The 16440-nt window shown below is 36.5% G+C and overlaps 1 protein-coding gene and 1 long non-coding RNA gene across 4 annotated transcripts in view; one reads left to right on the top strand and one right to left on the bottom strand.

The window, feature by feature from the left end:
- Positions 1-10115: 10115 nt before the first annotated feature.
- LOC117203677 (uncharacterized) lies at positions 10116-15902 on the bottom strand. Of its 3 annotated transcripts, none has more exons than XR_004486533.2 (4): positions 15025-15902; positions 14504-14603; positions 13882-14364; positions 10116-13315 (listed from the first exon to the last, which is right to left on the bottom strand). It is a non-coding gene; the product is annotated as an uncharacterized LOC117203677 (long non-coding RNA). The 3 variants fall into 3 exon arrangements; XR_004486532.2 differs by having other exon boundaries at positions 10116-14113; positions 14230-14364; positions 15025-15892; XR_004486531.2 differs by having other exon boundaries at positions 10116-14364; positions 15025-15888.
- The window catches only part of BRINP3 (BMP/retinoic acid inducible neural specific 3), a 417297-nt gene continuing 415808 nt past the window's right edge, over positions 14952-16440 (top strand). The window contains exon 1 of the mRNA XM_004275847.3: positions 14952-16170. The gene's annotated coding sequence lies outside the window, so the exon portion shown is untranslated. The remainder of the gene's footprint in view (positions 16171-16440) is intronic.

Here is a 16440-nt window from a genome sequence, read left to right as displayed (position 1 = left end):
ATAGGTTTCCTATAAATAAGCAATAGAAACAACTGTGGATCATTTAAGCAGAAGTGTGGCTTTACTGGAAGGATTTTTATTGACTCAGGTATTCTCAAATATGTCCACAGAACCAGGCTCAGAAAACAATCAAGGGCAAAGAATGCACGGTAGTCAACTCAAAGCAAAAAACATACCCCAGAGCCCTTCTAGTGAGAATGTTCATACCTCCCACCTCATTCACCTCGACCCCTCTGTGCCATAGGATACTGGATGTTGCTAAAGGTGTTGCCAGCACTGCTCCTGCAGTGCCGCAAAGAGCAGTGCAGCACTGCAGGAGCAGTGCTGTGCCCAAGCCGCAGCTGTGCCGGAGGCTACCCTGAAAATGAACCTCTGACTGTGTGAGATGATTTGTTTCCTAGTTGGAGATTTAAACTCTGCTAGGCATGTGCATCTGATTATCCAACCTAGAACATATGCTTGAGCTGGAAAAGTGCATCTTTGTAGCTTCTCTGAGTCCAAACTAGTCTCATACAGTGGAGAATTCCTCACTCATAGGAATGGGTTTCAGACAATGAGCAGCTCGTATTATGACAAGTATCCAGTCCAATCCAGCCATTATACTAGCCATATAATAGATTTTAAGAAATCTCTTAGGGAGAGAGTGCAGATTGAGAAAATGAAAATGCTTCTATTTAGAAGTTAATCTATTTAATTATCCCCATATGGCAAAAAACTGTCTCAGAAAGTTCAGTTGTGAATCTCCCTAGTTTTTGCCCCTATATGTTCTTGTGGTGTTTGTTTAACTTAATATCCTGGGTCTTCCAGTTAACGATTGTTTTCTTGCTGGAGTTTAGTAAGAAATTATGTATAACTCACAGTTTACTTCATGAGCACTCTTTTTGGAGGATACTCTGCATGGAAGCATTACCATCTCTGGTAAAACAGAAAGTGGTGAACTACTCCTGGTCTAGACTGATGGTTAAAAAGAACCATCAGGTAAATTAAAAGTAAAGGTAAATTATTTTTGAGGTGAATTATCATTTTTGGCATAGTCTATCTGCTGTGGATTGAATTGGGTCACCTCAAATTCAGATATGGAAACCCTAACCCCCTACCCCATGTGACTGCATTGGACATAGGGCCTTTGAGGAGGTGATTAAAGCTAAATGAGGTCCTAAAGGCAGTGTCTGATCCAGTAGAACTGATGCCCTTATAAGAAGAGGAAGAGACGCCAAATCTTTCTCTCTACCATGTGAGAACCAGTGAGAAGGTAGCCATCTACAAGCCAGGAAGCGAGCTCTCAACAGAAACCAACCATGTAGACACCTTGATCTTTGACTTCACAGCCTCCAGAACTGTGAGAAATAAATTTCTGTTGTTTAACAGGCCCAGTCTATAGTATTTTCTTATGGCAGCTTGAGCAGACTAATACACTACCTGCCTTTTACTGATTTTGTTCTATCCACAGTTGTAGGAAGATATGAGAAGACTGGCGTATACTCCAACTCTGAGTGCATAAAGGAGAGTTACCAAGATCATGCTACCAAGTTTACCATTAGTGTTGTGATGATGTTCGAAGAATTTTCTGTGAATGCATAGAATAAAAATGACCTGTATTAAACAAAAGAAAGATACTTTTACTTATAATAGATATATAAATAAGTATATTTTTTCTGAACTCTAATGTAACAATGAATTTTATACACTATTAGAAATAAATCAACTATTTACATATTAGGCAGAATTTATTACTGAGAATATTTAGTAAGAACTTGGTTATATAAGTATATGTTAATAGTAAAATCATTAAAATGTATGCAAACCTGCTAGTATCCATATGCGGGACATATAGCATGATGAATATATTGAGTTTACATTCTTTTATATTTTATATATATTAATTTGCAAATATATATTTGCCCTTTGAAAACTTACACATTTTCTTATACTTGTTCAAGACAATGGTGACTTTTAAAAATCTGCTATTAATTACTCATGCTTAACAACAAATACTGTCTTATTTTCTATGAGCAAATAAAATTTTTTTATGGGATTCTCAAAGCAAATTAAGATCTCATCAAAGAAATGTAGCAATAATTGCTAAAAGAAATTTTATTTTACTAGAAATAGTTGGTTATATTATCTGTGACCAAAATTTCTACCCTTCTGTCTCAATGTCTTTTCTGCTTTTAATTGATTATATTGCTTTTTCCTCTATGGCATATAATTAAACATAATTAAATCTAGAAAACTTGAGTGTATGTATTATTGTATTTAACAAAGAAATCTTTAAGGCCCCTAATGTTGTTTATATAAACAATATTTACTTTAAAATACTTTGTATCTTTCCTCTAAGGATTATCAATTCATGAGAGAATGGCAAATAAACTGAGGATTCTACAGCACATATGTACGAATTTTTAGTAAACATAGTATTTAAAATATTATTAATTACATTTATAATATTTAAGAAAATTAATCCTCTTTATAATTGTCAATAATTATTTCCTTTTACATCCTAGATTGAAAGTGTTTTTCCAATATTAATAATCTCAAAAGTTTATACGTATTAATATGTATTAGGCAATGATATGGGTAAAAGCATGAATCGTTTCATTAGTTCAATTACAACTTTTCCTAGAACTCAATTAGAATTTATTAAAAAGGAATAATTGTACTGGACAATGTTCATAGCTTTTTACATACTGGATATTTGGTTTGCAAGTTGAAGAAAAGCTGCTGGAAAAATAACATTTGCATGGGAAAAAAGTAAGATGAGTACATTTCAAATCTCTTTTAAATATATTTGCATGGTAATTTTAATCAATCAATAATATTCTATGATTCTATAAGAAATTTACAATAATCTGTCAATTAAAATTTAATTTTAGATAGTCACTATTTTGCTTTAACCTCCTCATATTGACTGTGAAGTTCATTACCTTTTAACTGTAGAAGCTATATACAAACTGGTAGATATTTGCAATGTATTGTAACTTCCTTGCATATTCTCTACACACTTTTAGACAATTTGAGTCTCAAACTTATTTTCCTCTTTTGTCTTCTTTTTGTAGCCCAAGCATGTGGCCTAGACCCCATAATTCAGAATTAATTTGAGATTTGATTTTTAAAATAATAAATTAAAGAAGCAGATACTTGACAGAATCAATATTCTAACAAGAATAGGAGTGATGGCATCTGGCTCTTGAGGGCAGGAATTTTTCTGAGTCAAATATTCAGCATCTCCTAGGATGTATTAGATAGCACACTAGAAAGTGTCATAGAGAAGACCACAAAGGAATATTTGCCCTGAAATAAAAGCACATTCTTGCATGTAGATAGATTCAAACTCATTAATTCATGTTTCTCTTTCTTGTAAAAGTTTTACATAAGCCCATTTTTGCTTTAATGCAATGGGGTAGAATTTGAATATTTTAACTCAGCAGTTGTTTGCTCTTTCCTCCCCTAAGGGAAAAACAATGTCAATTGATGTCCTGAATGTGTTTCTTTAGTCTCAACCGGTTATATGGTATGAAACCAAAGTGCTTTTTTGCTTATAAGAGCTAAACATTGAAGAAACTAAGTTTTAAAAACTTCCCTTCGAGAGCCAGATCTCAGTGGATTCACAGCAGAATCTTATTACTCTGGCAGAGAATTTTTAATCTAGAGAATTTTTACTTTAATGTTTAGAACATTAGACATAAGGACAGTTTTCTTACTTATAGAAAGTTAACTAAAGTCTACTTGGCCACAGGAAGAAAGGAGAGGAAGCGAAGAGCAAGGTGAAGGCTGGGTGTGAATAGAGATAATAAGATGTCATAGAGGAGAGAAATTTCTGCTCCACTTTTCTCCTGGAGTTTTGGAAAGGAACAACTTTCAAGGGTGCTGTTGACAATACAGGAAAGGTTGCACTGTGGCTTTTTGGAAAGAAAAGGGGCCTGAAGAAGTATCACTTTGTTTCTCATGAACTGTGTATGTTGTGGAGACTATCCAGCTTTTCCAGAGGGAGATCATACTGAACAGCTGCTTTGGGACCCAATGAGCACTGGAATTAGGAGACAAGTATAAAATGGGACTTCTTATCAATATGATGGCCTAAGGAAGGAGCATGACTTGAAATTTCTGTAAAGAAGCCAAGGTGGCTGGAAGAGAGTGACTAAGGATACAGTACTCACAGACTAGGGGATAAAGAAAGATGAAATGTTTTAGGGTCTTGGGATCCATGGTGATGATTTTGGTGTTTGTTCTAGATAAACAGGAACTCATTGTATATTTTTAGCAGAGGAGTTACATGATCAATTTTCATTTTAACAGGATTATAGTATTTGTTGCTATGGATAGAAAGAAATGGTAATGGGGGAGGCAGAGCAAAGAAGATATTCTTGCAATAAATCAGGTTAGAGATAATTGGTGGCTTGGGTTAGAATGTTAGCAATGAGGGCTTCCCTGGTGGCACAGTGGTTGAGAGTCCGCCTGCTGATGCAGGGGACACGGGTTCGTGCCCCGGTCCGGGAAGATCCCACATGCCACGGAGCAGCTGGGCCCGTGAGCCATGGCCGCTGAGCCTGCACATCCGGAGACTGTGCTCCGCAACGGGAGAGGCCACAACAGTGAGAGGCCCAAGTACCGAAAAAAAAAAAAAAAAAAAAAAATTAGCAATGAAAAGGATCAGAAGTAGTAAAATGCTGGATGTATTTTGTAGGTAGGGTTAAGATGATTTGTTGATTATTTGGGTATGAGCTCTGTGAAAAAGAGAGAAGTCAAAGATCCCTCTCTCTCTCTCTTTTTTTTCCTACGTGCACAGATGGATTGTCTCTAATTGAGTTGGCAAAGAACATATGTAGAACCGGTTTGAGGAAGGGTTGGGGTCCAACAGCTGAATTTTGGACATGTTAAAGTTAGGATGATTACTATACTTCCAAGTGAAATTGTTCAATAGGAATTTGTATAGATTCTGGAAAGTCTAGGAGAAAAGGTCAGCCTGAAAATATAAACTTGGGAGTAATCAGTAGACAAATGGTATTGGACGCCATGGAAATGAATGAATTCTCCAAGAGATTTAGTGTAGATGTAAATGTGAAAAAGTTCAAGGACTGGGTCTTAGGGAATTCCAACTTTAAAAGTTCAAGATGATGAGAATATAGTAGAAAAAGTAACTCAAAGGCAGCAATCAAAGATGTAGAAAGAAGATCAATTATTGTTTTGTCCTGAAAGTATTGACCTTTGGTTTGAGATAGTCATCCCCTGTGTTCTATTTATTCATCCCATTCTCCCCTACCACCGTCACCAATAAAACCCAACCACTGATCAATCACTAAATGTTTTACTGTCTCTGTAGGTTTTTTTTTTTTTTCCAAAATGTCACATAGTTCAAATCATACAGTGCATACCCTTTTCAGATTGGCTTTTTTCACTAAGCAATATGAGTTTAAGGTTCCTCCATGTCTTTTTGTGGCTTAGTAGTACACTTCTTTCAATCACTGGATAATATTGTACTGTACAGACATACCACAGTTTGTTTATCCATTTTCCTTTTGAGGGATGACTTGGTTGCTTCCAGTTTGGGGCAGTTAAGAATAAAACTGCAGGTATTTCTGTGAACATACTTTTTCAACTCATTTGGGTAAATAACAAGGAATGCTGTTGATGAATCATACGATAATACTACATTTAGGTTTATAAGAACCTGCCAAAACTTTCTTCCAAAATGGCCATACCATTTTGCATTCCCACCAGCAATAAATAAGAATTCCTGTTTCTCCACATCCTCTGACCATTTGCTATTATTAGTTTTTTGGATTTTGGTCATTCTAGTAGGTGTGCAGTGCCATTTCATTGTTCTTTTTGAAGTGAAGTATAGTTGATTTACAATATTGTGTTAGTTCTTTTAAGTTGTAGAGTTCTAATGACACGATGTTGGGCATCTTTTCATATGCTTATTTGCTATCTGCAAATCTTTAGTGAGATCACTGTTCAGATCTTTTGCCCGTGTTTAATTTTTTTTCTTATTTTGAGTTTTAAGAGTTCTTTGTATATTTTGCATACTGATCCTTTATCAGGTATGTGTTTTGCAAATATTTTCTCCTAGTCTGTGACATGTCTTTTCATTCTCATAGTAGTGTTTTTGCAGAGCAAAAGTTGTTAATTTTAATGAAGTCCAACTTATCAATGTTTTTCTTTCATGAATTGTGCTTTTGGTGTTGTACCTAAAACATCATTTTCAAAGTCAAGGTCACCTAGATTTCTCCTATATTATTTTCTAGGAGCTTTCTAGTTTTGCATTTTACATTTAGGTCTGTGATCTATTTTGAGTTCATTTTTGTAAAAAGTATAATTCTGTGTTTAGATTCACTTTCGTGTGTGTGGATATACAGTTGAATGCCAAATTTGGGCACAGGGATATTTTATGGGAATGCCCAAGGCCATAGGTATTCATTCATTAACAAACATTTATTAAGCACCAACCATGTGCAGAGCCCATTCTAGATGCTGACAAGGACTGGAATTTCCCCTGTTACCTAACAATGCACCACATAAAACTCTATCTAATTCCTTCCCACAGCAAAGTTGAAGTCTCTGCCCTGCACCGAATGTATGGTTTGATGCTTTAGTCACATATCAGAATGCTGTGGTTTGAGAGTATCAGTGCAGCAGATTGCTATCCATGGTCTCTTCTTCTTCTTAGACACAAAGCTTGACTTCATTTTACACCTTCCTTTGCAGTTAGATGTGGTCATAAGAATTGTTCTGGTCAATGGAGTGTGAATGGAGGTGATATGAACCACTTCTAGATCTGGCCCACAAAATCTCCTAAGTGATCCTCCACAATTTCTCTTTACCACATTTACTGAATGAATAGAGAATATCTAAGGACTTAGAGGAACACTGGGTCATGAGATGGAAGGCATCTGGGTCCCTGAATTACTGTGTATCAGATCACCACACTCATCCCGCTGACTCAACTGAATGGTGCATCAGCACAAATTTCAAATTTTAATTGAACAACAGGATACTGGAATTGTTAATTGCCACTTTAAAATTATAGTGTAAAAACCATCCATCCTCCTGAACTCTTAAACTCTAAGCAAACTCTTCCTCCCAACAAGTGCAGGCAATACGTAACAAACTTAAATGCTTCCAGAAGCTATTAAATAATGTAAATAAATGAAGCATGTATTGCTCAAGGGATCTTATGCCTAGGCTAAAGACACCAGCAATTATTCAACTCTAGGTTTGTTATTTTTTTTGTTGGTGCTGCTGTGTCAATATTTGTAAGATACTTGGGGTCTGTGACTTTGGTCATCTTATTCAGTACATTATCCTCAGAAGAGTTGGCCTTTAGATGACAATCAATATTTTTTTGTCTTTTAATAAAAGGATGATTGATTATGTGAATAGAGTGTGGTATGGAGTCAAAAAGACCTTTATGTTTATCAGTTTACTCCCCTTATCCTCCTCCTAGGACATAAAACTGTAACTTATTTATTTTTATAGTCTTATAACATTTAGAACCTTGCTGCTTATATATAATACCATCAATAAATGATTGTTGAATACATGCTCAATAAGTATTTGTTGAATTGACTTTTAGGCTTGGTTTCCTTCCATAAATACAAAATGAATTCATTTTATATGGTCTTTTAAAATTGCTTTTGTCTGTAAATTCATATTTTCTCCTCAGAGGCAAAACTCTGTGATCAATCTGAGGGATTGCTTTTCATCCTCTTACAAGGTATGTATTTTTTCAGAATAGGAAGTACAAGTGTTAGAGAGATTTAGAGATACCAAGAGAACTGGCAATCATGTAGCTTAGTTTCTTTTCATTTTCGTTAAAGGGGTGATAGGCCTTAGGAGTTCATGAGACACTAAAATTAATGATGCATCCTAATTAAGTAAATGTTCAGTTTCTTTTCTTGATTGCAATACTGTACAAAATAAAAGGAGAAAACAATCAAATTGCTTCATGTCAGTCTTTTCATGAAAATAAAAATCCTCCCACTCCCTGTCAGTCATTCCCTAGTGGTCTCATTTTAGATCTCAAATTTCTTGTAATATTTTGCTAATTTCCCTTGGCTTCTGCCCTTAATCTTATTGTGCTTTTTCTCCATACCATATATTTTTCATATAATCTTCAAATGTAAAGATCTTTATTCACTCTCTTATACCTATATCTATATTTTAAAAAACCAAGTCAGTATGGATTGAATGATAATATGTGTAAAACTATACTAAGTAGTACATTATAAATGAACAAAACTATGTAATATCATAAGCTTTAAAATTGTTAGTTTATTTATGGAAAGTAGTGCTTTGTCCAGTTCTTCACACCCTGGTTTCTATCCATTCCTTATACAACCAAGTTGGAAGAATCAACTTGGCTCTTGATGAAATATTTCAGTACCTGGAGGAATGGAATGGCCATGAAGCAAGAGTTTGCTGTTAAATCATAAAGTTACTTGAGAGGAAACAACATACTAGCTATTTTTGAACTCTGCTGACTGACTCAGTTTCCTATTGCTGCTATTATAAATTGCCAGAAATACATAGTGTCTTAAAACAACACAAATTTATTCCTACAGTCCTGAGGTCAGAAGTCTCAAATGGGTCAGCAAGGCTTCATTTCCTCTGGAAGGTCCAGGGAAGAATCTCTGTCCTTCCCTTTTCCAGCTTCTACAGGGTGCCCTGCCTGCATTCCTTGGCTATGGTGGTCCCCATCACTCCATTGCTTCTGCCATCACATCTCTTTCTCTGACTCCGTCCTTCTGCCTTTCTCTTGTAAAGATGCTTGTGATTACATTAGGTAGACACAGCTCATGTAGGCTTCTATCTGTTTCTCAAGGTCCTTAACCTTATGAAATTGGCAAAGTTCCTTTGGCCATATAAAGGAGCCTAGTTCACACGTTCTGGGAATTAGAATGTGGACATTTTGGGGGCTAGTATTCTTTCTACCAAACTGATTAACTATTGAAATCCAGATACAAGGATGGATTATAAGGAAGTTGTATCTGATCATTTCTTTGAATGTTTTCAAGACTGACATTTTTGTAAGTTACTTCAAAAATTGTGCAAGTTTATACATGTCAGTTGATATTCCATCAATCCATAGAACCACTATGCCAATGAACATACTTTGGTCACTATACTCATGAATACATTTTGATAGTACAATTTAGAAAATAATCATTTTTGTTAATGTCAAAAATTTAATTCTGAGAATTCTGAATAGCAAAATGTTATATAACCTTATAGCTTTATAGGACAACTCATAATATTAAAAACATTTCACTCTTCTATAAATATAATTTACTTGCAAAAGTTGACAGATAAACAATTTACACTTGCATAAATAATTTATTAATAAAATTAACAAATAACTTGATATTTTCATTAAATTTCTTCTTCTGTCCAACAAATTAAGAACTGAAAGATGATTTAAAAATAGCTTAATTATTTATTTTAGTAATTAAAACTGATGCTTCAATTTCCTCAAACCTCATTTTTCTTATTTTTAAATAAACAAAATGCTTTAATTCACAGCATGGTGAGAGGATTAAATTAGTATGGTGGCTAGTAAGGTATCTATAAAAACATAAACTCCCATGTAACAGCCAAGGGTCATCATCGTTAACATGGTTTACTAGGCCTAATATATGTCAAATATTCTGAAAATATTTTGAAGAATGCTATCATTTAGTAACAATATTTCTAAATGTTGGATAAAAATTAAATATAATAAGCCTTTATAAGAATGTTAAAGAGGGAAAGCTTGGTGAGGTACTTAATTTCATCTATTAAATAAATACTAATTCAGCTCCTTTTCTATGTAGTATCCTGTACTCATCAGTGGAGATACAAGTGAGTGAGTTAAGAATAAATATTGAAAAAATACAGTAACGGTTCCTTCTTCATGGAACTGATAGTAAGCAGCTTGTGTTTGAAATATTATAGGTTAGGCTCTGAATCCCATTATGTACATGTGAAGACATTATCAATCACAAAGAAACACATATAGCAATATAAATGCTACTTAACAAATCTTCCCAGAATGCTTCTATATCCCAGTATTTTATATGTGATAGAAAGGTACAGTGGAAATCCACTGAAACTATGACATCATAAAAACTGACTTCCAATTCTTTTTTTTTTTTTGAAGTAGAAAATAATAGCTTTATTGCTTTGGCAGGCAAAGGGGGCCACAGTGGGCTAATGCCCTCAAAACTGTGTGTCCCCCGACTTCCAATTCTGATTCTACTTGGTTTGGCAAATTAATTAAGCTCTTTGAGACTGTTACGTCATATATGAAATGTTCATAACAAAATGCACAATTTGATATTGAGATAATTTATTTAAAGAAACAGGTCCATAGAAGGCTTTTAAAAGAATTCTATGAACTTACTTATCTTTCCCTTTAACAATTAGATATTTTTATTTATCAACAAGTAGGTTTTGATTAGTGTGGATTTTTTTCAAGACTTGAAACATAAAATAACCAATATAAATTCTTCTTCACATGTGTTTCATCTTTTGGAATATTCTAGATTAGTGTAAAAATTTAATTTTATATTAAAGAGCACATTCTAATGTTTAAATCTGATTCTACTCTCGTCTTGTTTAATCCTGGAATGATACCCCTTCTGAAGTAATAATAACTCCCAATAGATTTTAGTGTTTATGTTTGTCTTTTAGGTTTGCTATTTCTAAAACTTATGACTTGAATGTAATACTCAAATATTGATGTATATGAAAGAATGAAGACTGATACGGCTTCAGCCACTGCAGAAAATTGAACACCCCCTAAATGGCTAAAGTCTTGCAGCTTTTCTCCTAATAAGGATAGCCCATTTTTAATGGAACATGGATTTTATTTTTTTTGCATGATGTTTTCTTAACAATGCACTGTCTTAGTCTCTGCATTTATTTCATATTGTGTGTATGTGTGTGAGTTTGTCATTTCTGATGTAAGTCAGGGTCTAGTTAAGCAGCTTATTTTGAGATGATGGGGTTCCTCTTGATACAGTCCTATTCCTATATTGGTAGGAAATTTAAAAAGTAGAACACAGAGGTGACATGATGGAGTATGATCTTCAGGTGGTTGGAATTATCTACAGTTTAAGGTTGTACTGTGTGGTTGAAAATAGCCTAGGGAACAAGCCAAGGCACAAACAAAAAGAACACTGAGAATCTTTCCTGAGGAAGTAAAATTACATAATGAAATGTTCTCCAATCATTGAGGGCAGGGGTGGAGGGAGGAGGGGAGGATAAAACACAGCAGGGAAAGAAAAGTTTTCTACAATGAAGAGTGTTATCAACAAAAAAACTCAGAAAAGACTGCAATTTATTTATCTCTGCACTGCTCTCTCTCTTCTTCATTTATTACTTCGCCCAATCTCAGAAGCACTACTTGTTTTAGCAGGTAGTAATAGAATTTAATTGATTTAGAATGAATACTAGCTAAGAAGCTAGGAAAGCTACATTTAAAGTTCCTTGGGTTACTAGTTAGTGTATGATTACACTAATCACTTAATCTCTCTGGTTCTCAATCTCTCAATCATAATGAAGGAGTTAGACTAAACTATCTTTAATGTCCCTACAAGTTCCAACACACTTTTTTGAGATTTGAATATGTTGGTCAGTTTATTTAGCAGCATATTGATCTTGTTGCTGAAATTCGGCCTCTGTACGCCTGTGCTGGATTAAATCTCTGAGACAGAGTTTTGGGTGAAGTAGAAAGAAACAGCTTTCTTGCCTTGGCTAATGCCCTCAAGACTGTGTGTCCCGCCCTGGAGAGGGTAGTGAGGAGTCTTATAGTGTTCAGGGAGCAGGGCATGGTCAGCTTGTGGACATTCTTCTGATTGGTTGGTGGTGAGGTCATCAGGAGTCAACATCATCACCCTTCTGGTTCCAACCAGTCTGGGGTCTCCGTGCTTGTGGGCAGCAGACAGTTAACTTCTCCTACTGGCGGGGGTTTCAGTATCTGCAAAACAGCTCAAAGGACATGGCTCAGAATATTATCTACAGTCCTTGATTAAGAACTAAAAGTCCTTGAATTTGTTTAAAGGCTAAAGTATTATTATTTTATCTTGCTTGACTGTTTTCCTTTCTTTCTGCATTTTCTGACTTCTCTGATTAAATTTATTCTTTGACTAAAGTTTTTCTACAGACAAAACACAGGTGCAGGACATGGGTGTGTATCTATTCTGAGAAGGCCTTGCAGGGTCCTGCTTGGTTACAATCTCATGAAGTGAGACGTGAAGATGCTTGCACACTTAAGTATTTAAGAAGTTTTAGACACTTTCAAAGAGAAAACTCTAAAACCAAAATAATCACATAACAAAGAGACTAAAAGGAATAAATGTAAATATTCTAATGAGGGCAATTATATATGCATAAATGCGTGTTATGTATGACTTTTGTATATGAGGAACAGTTTGAATGTACTTATTATAACCCATTTTTGTTGTAAATTTGATTTCAGGTTAAAATAATCTTCACAAGCAACTTGCTTCACTAATTCACTTCTCTAATTCAACATATCTTGGATGTTGCTTTTAGATTGGAAATTTTAGTGGATTAATAGGTAAGAAATACATTAGGTGGTACCTGTATATTTCAAAAGAAGATGGAGCCAGAAGAGCAGACAAAAACATTACCTGTAATACAAAACTTGCTAAAATACCAACTGCAGATGTGCCTGGAGATTATCCAGGAAAAGACATGCTCAACATAAAATTAAAATGCATAACTTATGAGTACATAAGTTTGAAAATAAGTTCAAACCTGAATTGTACTTAAAGTAAAAACCAGCTAGGAGATATAAAGCCTATGGCTCTATTTGGGGGTTGATCAAATATAATCATATGATTTAATATAATGTTAAAATACATTATTAAAGTGCTATAAACTATTTTAAGGTTAAGGAACAATGGGTCACAAAATTAATATTTTTTATCCTGTCCTGTTTTTCTCCAAATATTTAAAATCAACCTCACATTTATTTCACATATATGCTAAAAATGCTAATGTTACATTTTCTAATTTAAGTTGGGTCCTCAACAAATAAATCTATTTCCTTGAATAACAAATTAGGTAAGTAGGTTTAGGAAGCATATTGGAATTTTTATATGAAAAGTATGCTCTCTTTCTGCCACAAATGTTATGTTTGTGTTTGTAATGAATGTAATTCAGGATATTCATCCTCCTTGTGTGGACCTCAGATCCCCCCAGCAACATATGTCTAAAACACTTGGACACACACAGAAATCATCCTTTTGGTAAAATGAGATGACTTAAGAAAACCTTCTGTTCCAGGACATCATTAGGAATGGAATACAGCCTGAGGAGAGAAAGAAAAAAAAAGTTATACAAACATATCCTTAGTGAAATTTTTTCCCTTACCAAGTTTGATAGTAATGATGACTACAGATTTGCACACCTGCACGGTGCGCCTTACTATTGTAATATCCCACTTGGCTATCTCTCTTCTAGGATTTTATATTGGTGCTTTCTAGAAAATTGATTATCTGAAATAAAGTCTATTCTTACCATCTTATCAATGGAATTTTAAGATCAGATATTTCAGATGAGGCTGAGGGCATCCTGAATACATTTTATGACAATTAGCATTAAAATTTGGGGATAAGGAATTGACAGTGGAAAGAATGACAACGGAGGAAAAAAATGAATATGAATAGTTCACTAGTAAAATATATTCTATAACTCAAAATTGCAATGGTTTCTCTTAGAGGAAGTCTCTTTTAATTGTTCACATCCAAAACGGTCAGCTTACACTTGAAAAACCAAGTTCACAGAATTTGCAATCTTTGTTATTCTGCGCACCTAGTGACATAGGATGTCAGCACAATCAAGAGCCCTTTAGCTCCTTCCCACTCCAACACCTACCCATTCTCCACAGAATGAGCGTGTGCAGCCTGGGGGTGCTGCAGACTCACGGAAGCCAGAGGGCTTGATGAATTCATAGGTATCACCTCGACATGCAAATACCTACTTCGGTCGCCATGAATTTGTTTCTGGTGCAAGAATTGGACAGAGGGTGTACACACTAGTAAGACGTTTCTATGACTTTAACTTTCCTGGCCAAAAATGTGAAAAATACACGTTCTCATATCTGAAACTGAAAAAATATATATATTTTAGAACATGGTGAAGGGGGCACAGACACGGGGCTATGACCCCAAACTATTTTATTTTCAGAAAGGAAAGAGAGTAAGAAATAAGGGAGATATTTACCCATTTAGCAAGCAAGCAGGCATCATCTTTATCTGTGTCTGGATTGTGAACGTAGGAAATTTAGGACCTTAAAGCCTTCACGTTGCCTGCTTAAAGCCCGTTTCTTCAAATTCACCCTTACAAGCTACTACTCTCCTAGGAAGGAGGAAAAGAAAATTTCCGCTGACCCAGCTCGTGATTTCCATACAGAGAGCAAAGAAATGAATGGAGAGGGGGATGGGACGGTGAGAAGCAAAGTGTTTCCTTTTCAACCGCAGAAAATAAGATTACTTACCAAGAACATTTTTATCCGGGGGAAATGTTTATTCCCTCTATCATTCGGCGCCTCAGTCTCTGCAAGAAATCAATTTCCACTCTACCTTTTCCTCCTATTTCTAAAAGAAAGAGAGAGCGAGAGAGGCGGATAATGCTTAAGCTTCAGGGTCCAGAGGAAGATACAGAGGGCAGAAGACTCCCACAGCGCTCTGTACCCAGATCCCAGCGCTGAGAGTGAACCCCTGGGGGGGAGGAAGGGAGATTCTCTAAGGAGGGTGCGGGGGGGCGGGTGGCGACGGGGGGATTCATTTCACTGTCAAAACATAAATCATCCGCAAAGAGAATAGCTAGCCCCTCAGTCACACAAGCAATTCACTAGGGGAAGTAGGTTTCAAAGAAAAAAAGCAAGTTCCTGAATTGAATGAGAGAGAGAGAGCGAGAGAGCGAGAGAGAGAGACTGGGATTTGGGTTTGGGATTTGGGCTTGGAGGAGGGATGGGGCCGTAGAGGAAAGGGGGAGAAGGAATAAATCTAGTCTTACCCGATCGATCAGGCGATCGTTTGTGCTGTATCGGGCTATGAAAAAGGCAAGATAATGCATTCGGCAGCAAAGCCATTTCTGGCACCGTCTCCCTACGCAATTGTTTAGGTATAAGAGGTGACGCGGGAGTCTCACAGCCTGCCACCTGCTCCCCCAGGGACGGTCGTCAGAACCTCCAAAGCTCTAGCTTCTAAAGCGAGGCGTTTAGAGCTGAGGTTTCGAAGGGAAGTCAATTGCCTGGAGTCCCGGGGAAGCAGCCTTCGCCGAGGAAGCAGGACCTGGGAGGGCTCCTGCCGCCGCCGCTGCCGCTTCCACCCGCCAGTTCCCTGGCCCCGTGCCTAAGTCTCCCGGCACAGCGCCCCCGAAAGGGCCAGGCGACCCGGCCTCCTCTGCGTCTTCAGCCCCCAATGCAAATCGCGGATGATCTGGTCATCCTAAAGTGACCACGGTGGTTATTGGGGGGCTTGGTTGTGTTGGGTTCCTTACTACGCCTCCCTCGGTTGCTGCAAGGGAGAGGGTTCAAAGGAAATCCTAGTGAAATGCACTGATGGAATACTATTAATCCTAATGAACATGTTCCCAACGCAGGTAACTCTTAAAGAACCGAGAGTGGGAAGATCAGAGCAGGATTTCCGAAGCGGTGGCCTCTTGAATTCTCATTGGATCCTTCCCAGCAGCCTAAATCACTCTTGCTGCTGTATCTATCAGGATGACTCCAGCCTCGCTCCCTAGTTCTCTCTTTATCCCGCTGTCTTCAACACATCCTTTTACTTATCTTTGCAGATTTATCTGTAGTCCACCTCCTGGTCTCTGGGGTTACACAGCTTCTATTTTTCCCCACTGTATGGGGCTGTACAGTCCGTAAAATTTCACTTTGTCTGCCTAAGGCTCACCACAAATAAGCCCCCTCCCACTCCCCCTAAAATAAAAGGCACCTCTTTCACACTTTGCTTCCCTCCCTTGGGGCTTCCTGGCTCTGCGTGTAACTTGTTTTTACTTGGTATGCCACCAGGAACTGCTGATTATTTCAAAGTTGCACCACCCTGAAGCTCATCACTTTACCTTGGCTTGGAAGATCATGGAATATCTGTTGGCATCTTGGATGTATTTTTCTCATAGTCATCTTGCTTCCTGAAATTTCCTCAGGTAAGTTCTTCTCCTTATATGTTGTGAGAAACTTAGTACTAGTGTTATTTTTAATAAGCTTGTTAGTTTAAAAAATGTCTTATTTCTTACATTTTTGTCACTTTCAGAACTCAAAGATCTATGTGAATGTGTTGATTAATTAGTATGTTAGTTGCAGTTGTGCTGATGTAGCCCATGTAATGAATTACCCTATCACCTTTTACATTCTTTATTTATTTCTGCCCTCATTTATATTTCAGGTTATAGGAAACATTAACCATCCCCCACCCC

The sequence above is a fragment of the Orcinus orca genome, chromosome 1, assembly GCF_937001465.1.
Source record: "Orcinus orca chromosome 1, mOrcOrc1.1, whole genome shotgun sequence".
Taxonomy (NCBI): Eukaryota; Metazoa; Chordata; class Mammalia; order Artiodactyla; family Delphinidae; genus Orcinus; species Orcinus orca.
The sequence above is the reverse complement of the archived record's forward strand: the minus strand, read 5'-3'. Positions and strand labels throughout refer to the sequence as shown.